The sequence below is a fragment of the Myotis myotis genome, unplaced genomic scaffold (assembly GCF_014108235.1).
Source record: "Myotis myotis isolate mMyoMyo1 unplaced genomic scaffold, mMyoMyo1.p scaffold_m19_p_66, whole genome shotgun sequence".
NCBI lineage: Eukaryota > Metazoa > Chordata > Mammalia > Chiroptera > Vespertilionidae > Myotis > Myotis myotis.
In genome coordinates, this window is record NW_023416375.1 from 232763 (window position 1) to 247276 (window position 14514).

The 14514-nt window shown below is 41.8% G+C and overlaps 1 pseudogene; it reads left to right on the plus strand.

Moving 5' to 3' along the window:
- The first annotated feature begins 1425 nt into the window (after positions 1-1425).
- LOC118659668 lies at positions 1426-7290 on the plus strand (annotated as a pseudogene).
- The last annotated feature ends 7224 nt before the right edge of the window (positions 7291-14514 follow it).

Here is a 14514-nt window from a genome sequence, read left to right on the forward strand (position 1 = left end):
GGCTCATGGCTGGCAAGAGCAGCTGCGGTGGCAGGAGCCTCTCCCGCCTCCATGGCAGTGCTAAGGAGCAGCGAGTCGAGTGGTAAGGAGCCTCCCACTAAGGAGCAGTGAGCCAAGTGATAAGGAGCAAACAAACAGGTGGGCTGTAAGGAGCAAGGGATCCTGGATTGCAAGAGGGATGTCCGATTGCTGGCTTAGGGGGGGGATTGAGGCTAAGCCAGCATGCAAACATCTCCCGAGGGGTCCCGGACTGCGAGAGGGCACAGGCCGTGCTGAGTGACCCCCGTCCAGCACACAAATTATGTGCACTAGGCTCTAGTTAATTGTTATAAAATGGGAGACAAAAAAGAGAAACATCTTATGCACCATAATGCTGATATCAAGAACTGTATTTTGAAGGACAGGAGAGTAAATAAATATTATAAAATGGCACAAGAAGTGACAAAAAGAATGAGGGAACCATTCAACACAGGTTTGATAGAAACTAATTGAGGAATAGAATTGGTGTCTGTATAATATTTTCCATTCAATTGATTCTGTTTATATAGGAAATTCCAAAAGCCAAGCTATTAAGTTATAACTTATCCTGAAAATGACAAAAGCAGTCCATGTTGAGAATACCCACAAAGATGTCTTATGTGTGCACGTGTGGAGGCATACACACACACACAAACACACACCAATTTTTTTTAAAACACTAATTTTATCTAATAAAGAGGGAATATGCTAATTGACCCTCACCTGATTACAAAGATGGCGATGCCCACAGCTACAAGATGGTGGTGCCCAGTCCCCTCAGCCCCACTGGGGTGGCAGGCGCATGGCATGGCCAGGCCCACCCCCAGGCAGGCCCGGCTGCTCCATGTACCTGCCTCCGGAGTCCCCAAGTCCCCTCAGCCCCGCAGCCGCACAGGGCCAGCCCAGGGTGCAGGCAAGCCTTGGATGGCAGCTGCCCAGGGCCACCGGAGGCTCAGGTAACCAGGGCCGGCTGAGGCTTGCACTGCCGGCAGTGGCAACAGCAGAGGTGTGATGGGGTGTCACCTTGCCCTGATCGCTGGGTGGCCTCCCACTCCTGAAGGCTCCTGGACTGTGAGAGAGGGCAGGCCAGGCTGAGGGACCCCTCTCCAGTGCATGAATTTTCATACACGGGGCCTCTAGTATATTTTATAAAACAATGAAATGAAAGAATGAGAAGCTTTAAAGACTTGCATATTTTTGTTGTTGTTAATACTCACCTGAGGGTATTATTTCCATGGCTTTTCTGAGAGAGAAAGGGAGGGACAGAGGGAGGGAGGGAGAGGGAGGAGCAGGATGAAGGGAGAGAGAGAGAAAGAGAGAGAGAGAGATCACTGGGAGAAGCATCCACTGGTTGCCACACACACACACACACACACACACACACACACCAACTGGGAGCAGGAAGAAAACCCACAACCCAGGCACAGCCCTTGTTCAGTAATCAAACCTATGAGCCTTTGGTGTGCAGGCTAATGCTGTAACCTTTCAACACACCTGCCAGGACATAGACTTGCATCTTTAGTACTCTTACCCCCCCCCCTTTTTTTGAGGTGTCTGACACTTCCTAAGGTCATGATACAGGCTAAGTGTCTTTTCTTTCCACAGTTACACAGCCTTTCGGATCCTCACATCTACAGTGTGAATAACTTTCCTCAGGCTCATTTCATCATGCAGTGAGTCTTCCAGTCAGTCAGAGGAAGAGCACATCAACATCTCCAAATTTTCTGAATTAATTAAAATCTTAAAGAAAAGTCACAATGACTTCATGGAATATGAGTCTGCAGAAACAGTGAAAGAAGCTCAAAGAAAGGCCACTTATGAGGTCAGCTCGTCTCTTGGTTGCTTTTCTAATTACCTCCGAAAAACAGAGCAGCAAGACATACAGCTCTTGCTACTATAAATTGCAGCTGGTGCAGGATATCTTGTGGTAAACAGTAGTTTTCAGTATCTCCTGGGGTGTGAGGAGTTAGACTTCCTACTGGATGAAATGCAAACTTCCCAAGATAAATACCAGGAGCTCAGAAATATTTGCACAAACAGAGCTCAGGCATTCCTGGTGCTCACAGGTCTGACAGCTACCGTTGGAGTCATGGCTATCTCTCCAGAGGAGAAAACACAACGCTTGGCATTAATAAGGCATCTCCTGGGCCAATCTTTGTCAAAAGAAGTTGTCCATGTCCTCTCCAAACCTGGGGCAGATCAGGATTGGGAAAACCTAGAGAAAGACTTGAGATTGCTCATTGATGGTAATTATGAATTCACCATCTCTTCATTGCAAATGGATGAGATAAGAAATAACTTGCAAAGTATTTTCCACAAAAAGAAGCAATCCCATGAACCACATGATAATAGAAAGAGCAAATGTGAAGTCATAGAACATGCAGCATTCCTAAAATTACTCCAGTGTCTAGGCCTAGAACATTACTACCCAAAAAGGATGAGCAGAGGTAACTTCCATCTGATCAACAAGATTTCTGTATACAACACCCAACCTGGGTCTGAAAGGGAGCTTCCCTTACATTTCCTTCAGAAGCTACAAGTGCTGGATTATGAGCTGAGATACCTGATCTTCAGAAATGATGAAAACACAGAGAATAAAGTTTATCCTAGTGCCTCAAATCAGGAAAATGAGGCTTTTGATCCATATGAAGACATGTTTGAAGACAGTGATACTCCCATTAATCCTTCAGATACTAATCTTAGGCCCCATATTCACCCCATGGATATTCAAATAGCAATTCTTCACTGTGCAGATTATTTTGCTAGACAGTATATTTTGTCCAAACTTTCCATTTGCCAGTTTGCACTCCCTCTTCTCATACCTAATCCCTGCAGTTCTCAAATTGAATTCTCTCTCTGGTCTCTCAGTCAAATTCGAAGGAGCTGGCAGGAAGTAAGGAAATCACCAACAGAGAAGAAGATCAATCACAAGAATAAGCAGATGTGTCATGTCTCTACCCCCATTGTGTCCTTTATAAGAATTGGAAATGGCTTCTCAGCTTCCAAATCTCAGATCATGAACTGTCTTCTCAGTAAACGAAAACATGACGTCTTTTTCCACCGACATTGCAGAGGGAGCACCAAAGACTGTCTCTTGATGGGGGGAGTGGTGGAAATCTGCTGGTTCTGTCCTGGGGGAGAAGATGAGGACAGATTTGACAACTGCGTGACCTTCACCAATCTCCATGGAGATGCGAAGGAACATAAGAAGCAACTCACCTTCCTGCAGGAGGTCTCTTCTCTCATTGTTGTCCTCATGTCAACTTCTGACGACAATAAAGACAACAGAAAAATTGTTCGTGATCTGAGTCAGTCACCAAGACCTTTGATATATTTATTTGATAATAAAGAAAATAAAATGACCAATAAGTCTAAACAAACAGTGATTATTGGTCTCAGGAACAGAAATGAAGCAGAATTAACAGAGGAACTTGTTACTGCAATCAGACATTTGCTGGAGCTCCCGCACACTGCTCTCAGCTTAGAGGACTGTATCCCAGTTGCTCTCAAGCAAGGATTCCTTATTGACAAAGATCAGAGAGACTGCAAGGAAGCCAAAGAAAAGGCAGAGGTCTTGATAGCTCTCCTGAGAGAAGTGAATATATCTCAGGTGAAGGAAAACTTACTGCCCCTTCAGGGACACCTATGGCATCGTTGGTGTAAAAAGGACAAAGAACTCTATCATCTAAGAGAAAAAGGGAATCGAAGCATTGAACAACATAAGAGTGAGATTGAGGCAGAAAAACAAAGTATACGGAGTCAACAGTTGATCAGAGCCTTTCCTCTCAATGACTTGATGCATTCTTTCCTTGAAATTCTCCAAAATCATTCAGAAACTCCACCCACACACTACTTTTTGCAATGGCTGAGTGTGTTTTTGGATAACATGACTGCAGGACACTTGGAAAAACTGAGTGAAAAGAAAAACAATTTGTTGTCACGGATACAAACAGAAAGGCAAAAGGCACCAAAGAGCCCTGATATCCAAAGCTGGCAAAAAGAGATAGAAGCTATCTCCACAGAGATTAATAACTGTACATTGGGAATTGAGCAATTTCTCAGAGAAGTTGGCCAGATCTATGAAGCTCTGGAAGAAGCTTCCCCCACTAAAAATATCCTTTATCTCTACCTTCCCCAGATTGCCGCAGATCTGATGATATCTGGTGTTCCCATTGAGCTGATGGATGGGGATACTTCATATGTGCCTGTAAAGTGGGTGGCAGCTCTTTTTGACAAGGTCTCTGAGAAACTTGGAAACAAACGGCTGTTTGTTCTCTCTGTCCTTGGCCTACAGAGCTCAGGGAAGTCCACTCTGCTGAATGCACTTTTTGGGCTGCAGTTCATGGTCAGTGCTGGGAGGTGTACCCGGGGAGCCTACATGCAGCTCCTGAAGGTGGAGGAGACTTTCACAGAGGAACTGGGCTTTGACTTTGTGCTTATTGTGGACACAGAAGGCCTTCGGGCCCCTGAACTCAGCAACAAATCCAAAAATCGTGACAATGAGTTGGCAACCTTTGTCATTGGACTTGGAAACTTGACTCTGATCAATATTTTTGGGGAAAATCCATCAGAAATGCAAGATATTCTAGAAATAGTTGTCCAAGCCTTTATGAGGATGAAACAAGTAAAAATCTCCCCAAGTTGCCTTTTTGTCCATCAGAATGTGGGGGAAGTCACAGCTAAAGACCAAACTATGGAAGGAAGGAGGCGGTTAGAGCAGAGACTAGATGAAATGGCAGCAACAGCAGCTGAGCAAGAACAGTGTTCAGATGTAACCCGCTTTGGTGATATCATTAAGTTTGATGTCAATACTGATGTCTTCTACTTTGCTCACCTCTGGGATGGCAATCCCCCAATGGCCCCTCCCAATCCTCGCTACAGCCACAATGTCCAGGATCTGAAAAGGAGAATTCTTATGGCTGCCAAACAGGAGTCTAGAGGAAGCATCCTGAAGATCTCAGATGTGAAATTGCGAGTTCAAGATTTGTGGAGAGCCCTATTGAATGAGAACTTTATTTTCAGTTTCAGGAACACCCGAGAGGTCATGGCCATGGGCAAATTGGAAACTATGTATAATTCCTGGACCTGGGAGCTGAGGACTTATGTGCGAGACTTGCAGAACCAGCTCATCAACCAGATTAAGAATGGGAAAATCCAGAAACTCACAGCAAGCACTCTTCAGGCTCCAGTTACAGAAAAATATAAAACCATCCAGCAAGAACTGGAAAAATATTTTAAAGAAGATTCAGATAGTGAGATAATTATTCAGTGGAAAGCAAGTTTTGAAACTAAACTAATAAAACTTAAAGAGACACTTATTTCTGAGAGCAAAAAAAAAGCTGAAGAACATATCAGTTACAAAAAGAATCAAGCAATACTGGATAACAAAAAGTCAAGTTATGAAAAGGAATTATTGGAACGAAGCCGAGAATTGGCTTTAACTGTAAAGGATAAAGAATTGAGCGAGGAAGAGCTGCATGTCAAATTCAATGAAGTTTGGAAAAAATGGGTCTGTGATGTGTCCTCAACTGCCCCTCTAGGCACAGAGCCTGACATTGATGTGGATTCTGAAAATATCCTTTTGGACTATTTTAAACAGGAGGCAGACATCGTGAATAGAATGAAGGTTAAGTTTCAAAAGGAGTTTGAAGTCAATTATGAAAAGCATGTCAAAATGAGCAAAAAGTTGTTCATATTAACAAGGAACGTTGAAGTAAGTGATAAAGAGTCCATAAATAGGACTACTAACCACATTATTTCAAAATACAATGAAAATATTCAAAACCTTCAGAGGGACCAACATGATTACGACCCGAGTTATTTCCACCAAATCCTGAGAATAATAGAAGAGGAGGTGAAATCTTCACCCACTAAAGACAGATACACATTTACAAAGAAGTACGAAATTGACTTATCTTTGTATTTATTCCAAAGAGCAGTTGAGAGTTTTAAGGAGATGCATAGGACATTCAAAAAAGCAAATGATCCTATAAGTTATTTGGAAAGCAAGAAAGGTTATTTCCTCATGGGTTTTAAGATCTCTTGTCAAGGAGCAATCTCAATCAAAACATTTGTTGAATTTCTGTTGGAAAAACTCACTCCTGCTGTCCATGACATGATTTCAGAAAAAATGGCCCCTAAAATTGCTGGCGACATGAGAGCTACCTGCCCAGCATTCAATGGAAACAGGGCTAACCTGGAGAAACACGTTCTTATCTCCCTGGCAGAAAAAGAAAATTTTGATGATTACTGGGAGTACATTCATAATCCTGAATCATTTTTTAGGAATTACATTCAAAACCATATATATATATATTGTTTAAAACAAAATAACAAAATAAAGAATTTTTTAGAAACAATTATACGTGACATCAAGAATGCCATCCTCTCAGCTGTTCATGAATCCACAGCAATAGCCAAACATAAAAGCAGCACTGTGTCTGGGTGGTTGGATTTGTTCTGTGATCACTTGGGGAGTAACTTGAACTTTCCAAGAAAAGACTTGGTGAGCATTGAACACCAGGAGATAAATAATATTGAGTGTCTCAAAAATACCATGAGTGAAGCTTTGGATGACTTAATGATTTTAGTAGAAAAGACACGTTTCAGTGCGCCTGAAGAAGTAGTGGTTCCTGAAATCCAGAAAATGCTCTCTGAGCATCTCTGTGGCTGCTGGAAACAGTGTCCCTTCTGTGGAGCAATTTGTACAAACACAATCCCTAACCATGACGGAGACCACAGTGTTCCTTTCCACCGTCCTAAAGCTGTCTGTGGAGGCGAATGGTTTAACACAAACCACTTTAACATTGACTGCTGTACTAGTTTGGTAGCAAGTAATCATTCTTTTGTTTTAAATGGTCGTGATATCTCATTTAAGTCTTATCGACGGGCAGGAGGGGAATATGCCACATGGAGCATCACCCCAGACACATCCACCCAGCCATACTGGAAATGGTTTGTCTGTCGCTTCAGATCAAACCTAGAAGGAATATATGAGAAAAAATTTACAAATAAAGGTAAAATCCCGAATGCATGGACCAAGATCACAAAACAAAATGTGCTTGATGACTTGAAAAAGCAATAATACTCAATGCCCACAAAAGAGCACCAGAATCTAAACAACAGTCACAGTACCTGAACAATCCAAAAATACCTACTCCTCACAATGAGAAACTTTATTTCCATTTTTCAAATGAGAAGGCTAAATATAAATCAATTAACATTTCAAGAATTTAAGACAGAGAAGCATCTAACAGACTGTCAAACTTCAGAGGGAAGGCAGGGGAGGGCCGGTTGGCAGAGGGGGGAGGGGTGCATAAGAGATCAACCAAAGGACTTGTATGCATGCATATAAGCATAACCAATGGACACAGACACTGGGGGGTGGGGGTGAGGGTATGTGCTTGGTAGTGAGGGAGGCTGGGGACAGGTCAATGAGGGAAAAAGAAGACATATGTAATACTATATGTAATACTTTAAACAATAAAGAATTTAAGATTTCCTGTTAAAAGGACTTCCTTTTTCTTTATCTCAATTCCTTCTGGTTGAAAAACAAATTACTAAAATATATGAACATACAATAAAAATCTAACAATATCTATTTAAAATTCCTACTTCATATTTTAAGCTATTATTCTGAATGCTTTTTATTTTTAAACTAGAGGCCTGCTGCATGAAAAGATTCATGCAATAGGCTTTCCCTTCCCCTGGTTGCTGGCACCAATTTTCCTCTGGCACCCAGGACCAAGACCTTCACTCTGGCCACCGCCTTCCATCTTCACTCTGGACACAGTCTTCACTGTGGCTGGAGCCTTCAGTCTTTGCTCCTCGCTCTGGCAGTTGTCTTCAGTCTCCGGCCAGAGCTACTCCTGTAGCTCCTTCCACCCCCCATCCTCCCCCTCATAGCTTGATCGCTGCTTCACCTGCAGACCTCGCTGTCGGGCTCCTGGGTCCCAGGGGGCTGCCTTGCCTACGGCCTGTCTTTCCAATTTCGATCAGGATCAGGGGCCACAGGCAAGGCGGCTCCTGGATCCTGGGGGTGCCGCCTTGCCTGCGGCCCGGCTTTCCAATTGCAATGACCGGCTGGGGGATGGGCAAAGACAGCCCCAGTTCTCTGATCCAGGGCTGGGGAGCAGGGCAAAGGCAGCCCCCAGGGCCGCCTTTGCCCTGCCACCCGGCTCTTGTCTGCCACCTGGGTTTCCGATCACTGTTCTTCTGTCCTTCCCCTTTTGCCTCCCATCATTGTGCCTATGTATGCAAATTAGTCGCCATCTTTCTTGGCAGTTAATTTGCATATCGCCCTGATTAGACGATGCGAAGCGTAGTGAAGGTATGGTCAATTACCTTTTTTGTCTTTTATTAGATAGGATGTGTAATGTTTTATAAAGTCCCAGACAAAATTGTTTTCATAGAGGAAAACCAAAAACTTTATACATAGTTACAAATTTCTATAGATTAACTATATGAACATTTCAAATGCATATATAGTTCTTGGCTGGATGCTACAAATTGCCTCTGAAATCTTGGGAAAAAAGTTACTAACCTTTGAATGGAAAAATATTGCTGGAAAGATGATTCCCAAGCATAATGATATTTAGACATATTCTGTTCTGGGAAATAATAACACTGACTTGGCAGAGCCTGTATCAATTCAGGAAACATTATTAAGCAAATATAGAAAATTAAAATTGAATCATTGTTTTTCTCATGTAAGTATCATCCTCATATTCTCTGGCATCTTGGAAGTTACCAGTGCCATGCTGAAATAAAAAACAAAATTAAGGTCCATAAGAGCTTAGGTATTCAAAGTTTAGTATTTGGAAAAGCTTAAGGAGAACTGGCTTTTGGAACAATGTTTATGAGCAAGTGAGAAGGGCCACTTTAATCAAGGCTGTCAATAAGGGTCAAATTTCATTATTCCATTAATAATTTTAAAAACTATTTCTTTAAGAATAAAATAGCAAAGGATATATAGTTTTTAGATTCTGATTATTTCAATAAGATATTTTTTATATATCAAAATATAAGGAAATGCTTATCTTTAAAATAGGCACCTTTGTGACTTTTCACACTGTAAGGCATAGGTTCATGAGCAAAATACAAATGACAAACTCTGATGGTAACCAAGAATTTGAGAGGAGATAGAAATCACCAGTCTGCAAACCTGCACCTTCTGAAACAATGACTTATGCTGGTTCTCAAAGCTAATGACTGAAAGTAATCTTGATACAAAAAAAATGTCTTCATGTTAGACATAAGAGTATCCATGTCTTCCCTTTACAGGCACACTCTCTATCCCTCCATAGCCAGTGTAAACAATGAACAGAAGTAAAAAAACTTGCATCTTCAGAGCTGGGAGACAGTGCTGATTCCTCTTTGAATCCCCAAAGAGCTTCAAGCATACTCTCAGTTTAAGGTCAAAGGACCCATGTCTGCAAAAGAAATCCTTGAACAGAAATTTATAAAGGAAACAGGTGTCCTAGAGCAGTATAGTTTCCCTTTTGTTCTCTAGAAAATAGTCTCAGTAAGAGCTGGAAGGACCTCCTCATATGATCATATTCAAATGGTGACAGAAACAGAACCCCTTGCATAGCGTGGTCCATGGCTCTCACAAGACAGCTCCCCCTAAAACTGCAATGTTCAATTAATATTTGCTGATGCTTTTGTTATTTATTTAATGAACCTAGAATGGCTTTAAGAGGTATCATGTGTCATATATTGACTTTGATTTTCAATCTAAAATTGGTGTCTATAAATAAAAATCACCTTTGATAAATTCCTCAGACATTTAAGCAGTGTGATTATTAAATGAGATTTAGGCCAGAGCCTGTGCCTCTGAGGCAGAGTGGTCACCATATGTCTCCAACTCATTCTTGGGTTTCTATCCATCACCTCTCAAAACCTCTGGTCACACACACTTAGGGAGACTCCCAGCTTGCCTCTGTTGTGTGTGGAACCACCTGGTCTTCGTGTAGTAAAATGCTAGGTGGTGCTGCCATCAAGGATTTCCCTGTAAGGATCAGCCACATACCTGACCCAGACCACTGTGATGGGGGCACAAGGTGGTGAGCAGGGCCTTTGTAAAAGCCCTGAAGCAAAAGTGAGCAGCCAGCTGGGCAGCAGCTGATGCCCCAGGACATGCCTGACCCAGTCTGCAGCCCCTCTCACCTCTCCAGACAGCCTCCAGGATGCACAGCAGATTGTCAATGTCCTCAAGCTGAACCCTGAGGAGATGCAAAAGAACTAGAAGCACCTATTCAAGGTGAACACTAAATCTGTGGGCAGCTCCTTCACCTGCAGTCAAAATTGTCCCAGCAAAGGTGCACCTCCAAGAGGAGGTTACAGTCCCAGGAGGGCAAAGAGAGAGAGAAGAGGCCCAAAATGTGACCACTTGGCTCCCACCCCACTCTTCCTGCCACCTCCAATTTGTAGCTAAATGTCTTTACACACACACACACACACACACACACACACACACACACACACACACATTAGATTCAGAGGCTGTGCTGCTGTGCTGAAGAGATTAAAAAAAAACTGACACGAAATAAATGGAAACAGAGGAAAGAGTAGGTAGGAACTGGTTTTTCTGGCTTCAAAGAGGGATTGAGATTAATGTGATTACAATAGCATTGGGTTGGGGTCATTAAGGGAGAAGCCCTCAAAACCAGTGGAGTAGAAGGAATGGATTCAGCAGGAAGGAGAAGCACAGGATCACCATGAGTAGGAGGCACTGGGTCGAGGTTTAGCTCACAGTATTAGAGGTGGTCAGACTTGCAGGTGAATAGAGACAAGGTCAATGGATTGGGACTCTAAAAAGTCATTGAAAGCAGGGGACATAAAAACAGGAATTGGGGTTACCACATCCATAGGTCGTGGGGATTTCCAAAGTATGTTAAGCAAAAGATCCCAAATGCAGTGGGAACGAAGGAATCAGGCCTTTAGATATGTGGCAAGAAGGGTGATAGATTCTAAGACAAAATCAAACATCACGAATAAGTTGTAAGTTTCTTAAAGGAAGATGAAAACTTGCACTGCAGTGTTTTTATTTTAACCAAAAACACCTTTATTTTTATCTTCAAAGAACTGTTATTTTTTTTCCACAATAAACATGATTAATTTACAAAGATGGCCTATACATTGCCTCTTCAAAGCATTCCCCTTTAATGAGAAATTTAGCTTCATATAATCCAGACATGAAATGGTGTGTTATTGGTTTTTTGTAAGAGAGAGGAAGGAGATGGATAGAGGAATAGAAACATGAATGAGAGGGAACCATCATTAACCAGCTCCCTCCTGCACATTCCCTACTGGGGATTGAACCCACAATCCTGGCATGTGCCCTGACTGGTAATCAAACAGGCAACCTCTTGGCTCATGGGTCGATGCTTATTCACTGAGCCACCCCTGCTGGGCTTGAAAGGTTTAAAAATACATATTTTGTTGTCATTGCGAGACAAAAAAGAAACTAGCATAAATTAAGGAAATCCATTCAGATTCTTCTTCTCCAGGAACCAGCATTGTTATACTATTCCCATTCAGGAAAATCTGGTCTAATTTAGTAATCCTTCTTCCTTCTGGAGTGACTTCATTAGAGGTAGCAGCTGCAATGGGTTAGTGGTAGCCTTACTAAAAGTGGTCTGCCTGCACTGAGAAGTTTTGAAGTAGATCTCTCTCTCTCTGTCTCCTAGAGGATAAAAATATGAGAAAGTCCAGGGAATGGGTGTGTTATGGATTAAATGTTTGTGTCCCTACAATAATCAGAGTGAGATGAGTTCAGTAGGGCAGCGCTCTCATAATGGGATCAAGTGCCCTAATAAGAAGAGACACCACAGGTTCTCTCTTTTTCTTTCTCTTTTTCTCTCTTTCTCTTCTCTTTCTCTCTCTCCCCACATGCATAAACCAAGGGAAGACCATGAGATCACACATCAAGAAGGTAGCCATCTGCAAGCCAGGAAGAAAGGCCTTACCAGGAACTGAATCAGCAGCATCTTGATCTTAGATGCTCAAAAACTATGGGAAATAAGTTTCTATTGTCTAAGACACCCAGTCTATGGTATTATGTTATGGCAGCCTGAGCTGACTACAACACGGTGTGTTTAAAGATGACCCCCTCAAGTTTGGTATGCTCTTCCATTGGACTATGTGGAAAGACATATGAAACATACCATTTTCCCCATTCCCTCAAAATTGTAATCCTCCTTAATCATTCTAGCCCTTCACTAGGGTCTCAGAAACCAATTCAGCCATTTACAGTAGTGTGTGCTATGTAAGTGGACAAGGAGTGAAGGAAAGCTTGTATACTATCACTGACACTGTCATGATAATTACTAATCTGCTGTCTTTGCAGTAGTTGTAGTGCCTGAGAAACCTTGGGCATGTAATTTAATCTCTCTCTACTCAAGTACCCTGTCTCTCAAATAGGGGAAAATAAATGAATTGCTATTTAGAAGCATTTAGTGCCATATACTGAGTAAGTATACTCTAAGTTACTATGTTATACTTCCTCTCCCAACTTCCTTATTCCTTTGCTTTTGAGTAACATTTCAGTATAACCACATTGATAGGCTCAGATAGTCTCATCTGGGCTTCACTGGCAGGAATATTCAACAAGGACTTTTTGGCAAATCACAGTTAAGAACAAAATAAATGTGATTTTAACTCATAGCTCAAAATGCATCTCAAGATATTGAGGCCCTTGGTTCTTCATCAGTAGTTACAGCTATTTCAAACACAATTAATCAATCAAAGATGTACAAATGTCACTATCACAATTCTTTAGCAGTATGGAAGAATATGTCTTAGGTTCCAGAGAAGCAGGTCTAAGACTTAGATTCACAAGGGATTTATTAGGAAACTTATTCCAGTAAACAGTAAAAAGAGGAAGCAGCCAGAGAAGCATCGATCAGACTGTCAAACCTCAGAGGGAAGGTAGGGGAGGGAGGGGGTAAGAGGGAGACATCAACCAAAGGACTTGTATGCTTGCATATAAGCCACCCAATGGATATAGACAACAGGGGGATGAGGGCATGGGGGGGGGGGGGTGAGGGGGACAATGGGGCGATAAGGACACATATGTAATACCTTAGTCAATAAAAAAAGTTAACAAAAATAAAAAGAGGAAGCAAGAAGGCAAAGGCAATTTAAAGTGAGGGAATAAGTTAGTAGATATAAGTCAAGTTTAGTAAGTTAGAGCAAGCCAACTTGCATTGTGGTGAAGAACACAAATGTGAAAGTTAGACTCCTTGGTTTTGCATAGAGCTTCCACCATTTACCTGCTGTATGACCCCAGATGGGTTACTTAGTCTCTCTCTCCTTCATTTTTTTCTCTATAAAATGATGCCACCTCATAAAAGTGTAGTGATTACTTGAGATAATAATATATATATATATATATATATATATATATATATATATATGTATATATATGTATATATAAACCAGAGGCCTGGTGCACAAAAATTTGTGCACTCGGGGGTGGGGGGGTGGGGGGTGGGGAGGGTCCCTCAGCCGAGCCCGTGCCCATTCACAGTCCAGGACACCTTGGGGGATGTCCACCTGTCGACTTAGGCCCACTCCCTGGGGGATCAGGCCTAAGCTTACAGTCAGACATCCTTCTGGAAGCCAGGGAGCCCTTGGGGAATGTCTGACTAAAGCTTCGGCCCCCAATGGATCAGGTCTAAACCGTTAGTTGGACATTCTTAGTGCGACCATGGAGGTGGGAGAGGCTCCTGCCACCACCTCTGCGCTGGCCAGCCATGAGCCAGCTTCAGGCTGAGTGGCACTCCCCATATGGAAGTGCACTGACCACCAGGGGTCAGCTCCTGCATTGATCATCTGCCCCCTGATAGCCGGTGCACATCATAGCAACCAGTCATTCTGCCGTTCAGTCAATGTGCATATTAGCCTTTTATTATTATTATATAGGATGTCCCTACTTCCCCCTTTTTGCCCCCTCTACCCAGCTCTTGCCCCCCACTTCTCTCTGGCCATCACCATACTGTTGTCTGTGTCCATGGGTTGTGCATATATTTTCTTTGGCTAATCCCTTCTTTAAAGTCACTTCTTTAAATTTTTATTTTCAGATAAGTGCTTATAACTGCACTATTATATATTTTTTATTATATCATTTAGAATTAAGATATATTTCAATTGAACCCTTGTAAATTTTAGCACAATTTAATAAATTATGCTAGAAGCAATTAGGAGATTTTTCATGTAATGCAGATACACTTCAATTAATATTTTATTAATTTTTAATTTTTTAATATTTTAATTTGAAATAATCTCATACATGTAAAAAAAACTATAAAATACTACAACATATTATATGTACCCTTCACCCAATTACTTAGGTGTTAATAATTTAAACATAACCATTATTGGAATTTGGAATTGTAATCTCTTTAATGTTACTTAATCCATTTACTTTGTTTTTGTTAATCTTCACCCAAGGATATTTTTCCATTGAATTTAGAGAGAGTGAAGGGAAAGGGA